The following is a 6570-nucleotide window of genomic DNA, read 5'->3' as shown; positions in this document are numbered from 1 at the left end:
AAGTCCAGAGGGAGGGCAAGCCTCATCACAGAGTGAGAGAGGCCCAGTAAGGTTTTTCATTCCCCCCCCCCACCTGATTTGTAAATGTAAATTTGTGAGAATCCTCCCAGTAAATATAAATCAAATTGTAAAACAACCATTTATTATGCTTACTACTTACACGAGGGTCAAGAATTTGGACAGGTAAAACAGGGATGGTTTGTCTGCTCTACAGTGTCTGGGGCAACCGCTGGAAGAAAAAGGTTGAAGGTGACTTGATAGTTGAAGGCTGAAATCATCTGAAGTCTTGGTAATAGTCTGGCAGCGGAAGCCGGTTGTTGGCTGGAACCTTAGCTGGGGCTGTTGGTCAGAACACATACAACCTGCAGTACCTCCCAACATGACAGCGTCCCAAGAGGGTCAGGCAGAGCTGTGTTGCCTTCCCTAACCTAGCTTTGGGAGTCACACCTGCCACATTCTGTTTCTTGAGGCAGTCACATAGGCATACCCCACCCAATTTCAAAGGGAAATCGAACCTGGCCAGCATGGTTCAGTTGTTGAATGTCAACCTATGAACCAGGAGGTCAAGATTTGATTCCCGGTCAGGGCATATGCGCCAGTTGTGGGCTCCATCCCTAGTAGGGGGCGTGCAGGAGGCTGCTGATCAATGGTTCTCATCATTGATATTTCTATCTCTCCCTCTCCCTTCCTCTCTTGAGATCAATTTAAAAGGGGGCGGGGGGCAACCAGCATTGTTCAGTGATTGTCAACCTATGAACTAGGAGGTCACGGTCCGATTCCCAGTCAGGGCACATGTTGGTTGCAGCTCAATCCCCAGTGGGGGATGTGCAGGAGGCAGCTGATCAATGATTCTCTCTCATCATTGATGTTTCTATTTCTCTCCCTCTCCCTTCTTCTCTGAAATCAGTAAAAATATATTTTTAAAATAATAAAATAAAGAGGGGGGGGATGACTCCACTTCTTGATAGGGGAGTTGAAAGAATCTGGAAGAGTGTGTAGAACTGGGAATGTGGCCAGTTTTTGGAATCACAATCTGGCACAGTCTATCAGATTTCTCTCTTAGAATCAGCAGAAACCTCCGGGGAAAGGAAAGAAGATCCCCAATACTAGGCTCATCCTGAGCTTTTTTTCCTCTCCAGTCTTAGCCCCACAATTCTTCACTTCCCTGGTAGCTTTTCAATGCCTTTTAAAAATGTTTTCTCCAGTTTTTTTAGTTATTCTCAATGAAAAGGAGTTGGAACCATATAACTCAGTCCACCTTCTGGACTGCTTTTAGAATGTACACAATTAAAAGTCTATATCCCCAAATAACATATAGCATATTTACTCATGTCATATGCTAACATTAAACATGTGAAGTTTTAAAAATGTGAGAATAACAATGAGGACAAACAGTAATTATAACTTCATTAAAAAAGTGTTAATGCATTTAGAGAAGTACTGGAGATGTTCATGAGGTTGAAAATGAAAGGCAGCCATGTGTACTTTTTTTGTAAAACACTGATTTCCCCCTCCAACATTTTATCATGAAAACTTTCAAACATACACTAAGTTGAAAGAATTTTACAGTGAATACCTGTACCACCTGGATGCTACCATTAACATTTAATATATTTATCATACATCTTTCCATCCCTGTGTCCATCTTACTACTATCTTATTTTTTTAATTTTATGTGTTTTATTGACTTCAGAGACAGGGAGAGAGATAGAAACATCAGTGATGAGAGAGAATCATTGGTTGGCTGCCTGCTGCAGCCCCCAGGCATATGCCCTGACTGGGAATCAAACTATGACCTCCTGGTTCATAGGTCGACATTCAACCACTGGGACACAAGGGCCAGGCAAACTGTCATTTTTAATGCATTCCAAAGTAAGTTGCAGTCATTAGTACACTTACCTCTAAATATTTCAGAATGCATTTCATTAGCTAGAGTTCATTATTTGTTTGTAATTTGTGTTTTTTTCCCAATCTATATATAAAATGTTCAGGTCTTCAGAGTACATTTGCTGAGTTTTAACAAATGCACATATATACCTACAGTGATATCTTAAAAACAACCAGGATTTTTTTTTCTTCAAATCCTCCACTGATCAATTTAGAAATTTGTGTAAAATGCCTTCTACCGCCCTAGCCGGTTTGGCTCAGTGGATAGAGCGTCGGCCTGTGGACCGAAGGGTCCCAGGTTCGATCCCGGTCGGTGACACATGGCTGAGTTGCTGGCTTGGTCTAACATGCAGAAGGCAGCCAATCAATGATTCCCTCTCACCATTGATGTTTCTATCTCCCTCTCCTTTCCTCTCTGAAATAAATAAAAATATATTTTTTAAAAAAAACAAGCCTTCTACCCTGAGCAATTTGCATGGCAGGCCTGGACCTACAGTCTGAGTGGGGCCAACTCTTGGCCAATGGATGGGACTAGGATTGGGCATGGGGCCAGGATTTTCGAGCTAGGGGCAGAGAATCTGGAAACATGTCTTCTAGTTTAGGATATTAATGGCAACCCTGGAGCGAGAATCAGAGCAAAGACTCCTACGAGGCACCTTCTCAGGAGAGGGGGCTGCACTCTTAGGTACAGTGCTGGCAAGTGACCCTTGGGACTAGAACAATGGCCTGGAAAGGCACTGGGCTCTCATTTACTTCAACCTTCTATCATATTGCCTTGCTTTATTTTCATTACAGCATTTAACAAGTTTTTTTATTCACTTGTTTATTGTCTGTCGCCCCATCCAGAATGTTTCATGAGAGCAGAGACCTTTTCTGTCATTCCCTGCTGTGTCCAGCACATAGTCTGCACTCAATAAGTATTTGTGAGTAAGTGACACATTGTTCCATTTACTACATGGGAAAGGAGGCCCTGAGAGAGGAAGTGGCTTGTCTGCAGAAACAGTTCTTTACCCCCGCGGTTACCAACCTTCCGGACCTCTCGAACCACAGGTTGGCGACCACTGCTTACCCCATCCTCCAGCTCTCCTAGTGCGGTTTTTTTCTGATGACCCCTGTGATTCTTGGGGCACCTATCTGTAGGTATATGCTCCTGTGTGGAAAGACAAGTAGGACTGGGAGAAACTGGGAGAAAAGGTTTGGCCTCCCACTTGGGCTTGGTACAGAAAGCCTGTCTCCCCTCCTTATCTCAGGTCTTCTCTTTGAAGACAGCCCTTTGTCCTGTGGTAATGGGGGGCGGGGAGTTGTGTACACCCCAGTGCCAGGATGGAGAGGCTGGGCTGGTCTCCACAGGTGGGCAGCTGAGGATGGGACTCTGTCTGTCCTCTTCCACTGGAAACAGGGTATGTGTGGTGGCCAAGCTGAACTGTCCTCCAGGTCTCTGGAATGAGATTCCCAAGACCCTGCCTCTTTTTGGTCTGAGGTTCTGTCACCCCTGCACACATACCACAAATGGTCTGACCACAGTGCAGCTGTCTCATGGAGAGAAGGAACTGCATTTACTGAGACAGGGTTACTTGCCAAACTGTACATGCCTGCAATTCTCAGTACAGTCCTGGGAGGTTCCAGGAAGAGCAGCAGAAGGATATTCAGGTCACCTAGCCAATGGAGAGGCTTAAACCCCAGGGTTCTCTCCCACGCCCAATTGAAGCATTTTCCCAAGTGTGCTCAGACAGGCTGGGGATCCTTTTTTTAAGGATCTTAAAAGAACAAAACTGTCTACTTTGCCCTAGCCTTTTTGGCTCAGTGGATAGAGTGTCAGCCCATGGACTGAAGGGTTTTGGGTTCGATTCAGGCAAGGGCACATACCTTGGTTTTAGGCTTGACGCAACCAATTGATGTGTCTCTCTCTCTGCCTCTGTCCCTCCCTCCCACTCTCTCAAAATCAATAGAAAAATATCCTTGGGAGATGATTAACAAACAAATCTATTTTAATGTAAGAAAATATAAATAGCATGTCAAAATTTTTTATGGTAATGTAAGTAAAAATATAAATGAGCCAAAAGAAATGTATTCAAGAAATAATAGTGTAGCTCAGATGTAGATGGAGTAAAACCACACTGGTCAGGTGTGTCCTGGAGTGCTGCTATTCTAGCTACCCAGGTGCTTCCTACATTCACAGTCATTGTTTTTCAGGATTTCTAAACACTTTGAATGCAGACTTTTCACTTTTCCATCGGTGTGCAGATACTCAGTTCGGACTCCCTGGGAAACATGAACAGTGGGCATATGAAAGAACCTGCCCTCATTGGTCTAACAGGAGATTGGGCTTGTGGCCTGGGAGCCTTGGAGCTGAAGTGTCTGTCCCACAGGGGCGCCTTGGGTTTGGCCATTTCACACTACTGGGCAAGCCCTGCCAAGAGGGAGTGAGAAACACATCTCCCACTCAAGAAGGGACTTTTCTACTGGGGAGGCGATGGCCCGAAGGAGGCCCACTGCATCCCATGTTTGTAGGCCGTAGCTATGGTGGGCAAACATTCACTTACTTCACAAATACCGGGGAGGGGGTGCACAGTGGTGGGGACTGAACGTAGAAGGGGCACCAATCCTGTGAAAATGGCAACTGATGTGGCCTCCTTCTCCTGCACCAAAATGTCTCCACCGCACTCGCCCTGCCGGGAAGAACTGACACTGGCCACAGACCCTTTCCCTGGAGCGCGCCAAACCACGGGACAGGCGGTGGGAGAGGAGGGTTCAGGGTCCAGGAGGAGAGGGTCGCCGCAACCCATCCCAGGTAGCGCAGACTCCTGGTCTCGGGTGAAGGGTCATTGCCAAGCTCTGCTTGCAGCCTGCTGTGCAAGACGCCCAAGTCCTGCAGCCTGGGAACCCGCTCCTACAGGATAAACGGCCGGCCGGCTTTGGGGCGCCACACTGGGATAGGGAGCACTGGCGAGGAGTTACACGCCCCCAATCCGGTCCCCGGCCCTGGGGGGGGGGGGCGCAGAGGGGGGACGGGGACGCATCTTTAGGTCCTCCCTGCGCTTTTGAACCTCCCTCCTCTCCCCCGCCAGGCCTTTCGGAAACAACACCCCCACTGCAGAGCACCATGTGTTGAGTTCCTACCCGGCTCCGTGGCTAGCCAGGCACCGGTAGGTGCATCTGGAAAGCGAAGGCTATTTCCCTGGGGCTTGGGTGGGGATGGCGTGGGCCGACATGATGTAAGACGACACCCACAGTGCCAGACCCGTTCTAGGGGCTTTGCAGGTTCCTCTCTCTCCCCAGTGAGAGGCTTCTTCCTTTAAATACCTTGCAGCAATTGGGAAACAAAAAATCCAAATAGAACACAGTTGGAGAGAGGAGTGGAAAGATGGCATTTGAGTTCCAGCCCGCCCTTCTCGCTAGACTTTGGTGTAACTTGTATTTGGACTCAGTTTTCGCATCTGAAAACTGGGAAGAAGGCCCAGGTCTAAGGGACTGGGACTGTAGAGAGGCGGAAGGCGTGGGTGCACCGGTGGCCGCTGCTCCCGGGGTCCTGCTCCTATGAGGACTAGGGCTTCGATTGGGTGCACATCTCCAGGGCAGCGCGCGAGACAGTGAGAACCAGCTCTGCGTCCCCGGCCAGTAAGCAGGCGCTCGGAGGCGCACAAGGGCGGGACCCGGGAGGCCGGGAGACGCCCTTTCGGCACGGACCAATCAGCGCCCATCTCTTAATGGCCAATAAGGAGGCGCCTTACAGCCGAGGCCGGCTCGGGAGCGAGGCCGCGGGGAGTGCGGCGCTGACAGAGACGTGCGCGCGCGATCCATCTCGGACCCCGGACCCCTGCAGCTATCACCGCCGCCCGCCCTAATCGCCCCTCAGCCACTTCTCCTCGCCATGGAGGCGAGGCCGCCGCCGCCGCCGCGGGGCTCCAAGCCGCGGGCCGGGCGGCGGCCCTGAAGGCGTGTGGCGGGCCGAGACGCCGCCGCGCAGCCGAGGCGGAGCCGCCGTCCTCGTCCCCAGCGGTCCCGCCCAGCGCCGGACTCGGTGAGTGTTCGCGGCCGCCACAGCTCCGAGGGCTTTGGAGGTGGCGGGGCTGGGAGAGGGTGGCGCCCGGGCAGGGGCGGGAGGGGTCGCTGGCAGGAGCCCCAACCCCTCTTTTGCGGAAGAACCCTTCGGGTGTCTAGAATCCAGCCGGCTCCCCCATCCTTGCACTGTCCGGGGCGAGGGAGGGGGGGGGGGGTCCCCGGAAACGTGCGGGACAGGACGCTGACCCCTGTCGAGTGCCCAGGAACTTTGCGTGCAAACCAGGGATGCCATAGTTTATTCTGAAGGAAGAAACTTGGAACAGTGAGACCAGAATTCGCTCAGGTCCATTTAATAGGAAGAAAGAGGAAAACTCCTGGCATGAGAAAATTTGCTCCTGCAGAAACCAACTTTTCTTTCCCTTAAAGGCCCCCAGACCCGCCTCCCAGGCCTCTCTTTATTCGGCCCACTCCCAACTGTTGAGGCCGCTTAGGAAGGGAAATTGGGGCTCAGAGCTGCCCAGAATTCAGAATAAGCCAATTGGGAATGCAGGTCCCCCCTCCCTTTTTATTTTTGGTAAATAAAATAAAGAATATCGTGTTGTTGTTGGTTTTTTAAATCAGGTCCTAACTGTATTTCCTGAAGATAAAAATAATAATGTCAGAGCTGAACCCAATGTTGAA

General features: G+C 50.1%; 1 protein-coding gene across 2 annotated transcripts in view; it reads left to right on the top strand.

Moving 5' to 3' along the window:
- The first annotated feature begins 5607 nt into the window (after window positions 1-5607).
- The window catches only part of PTPRA (protein tyrosine phosphatase receptor type A), a 142217-nt gene continuing 141254 nt past the window's right edge, over window positions 5608-6570 (top strand). Inside the window, exon 1 of one of the 2 annotated variants that reach the window (XM_079784900.1) lies at window positions 5608-5908. The gene's annotated coding sequence lies outside the window, so the exon portion shown is untranslated. The remainder of the gene's footprint in view (window positions 5909-6570) is intronic. The other variant, XM_079784901.1, reaches the window with a different exon arrangement.

Source organism: Cnephaeus nilssonii (assembly GCF_951640355.1).
Source record: "Cnephaeus nilssonii genome assembly, chromosome: 11".
NCBI lineage: Eukaryota > Metazoa > Chordata > Mammalia > Chiroptera > Vespertilionidae > Cnephaeus > Cnephaeus nilssonii.
Note: the sequence above shows the minus strand (reverse complement) of the source record. Positions and strands in the feature narration are given on the sequence as shown.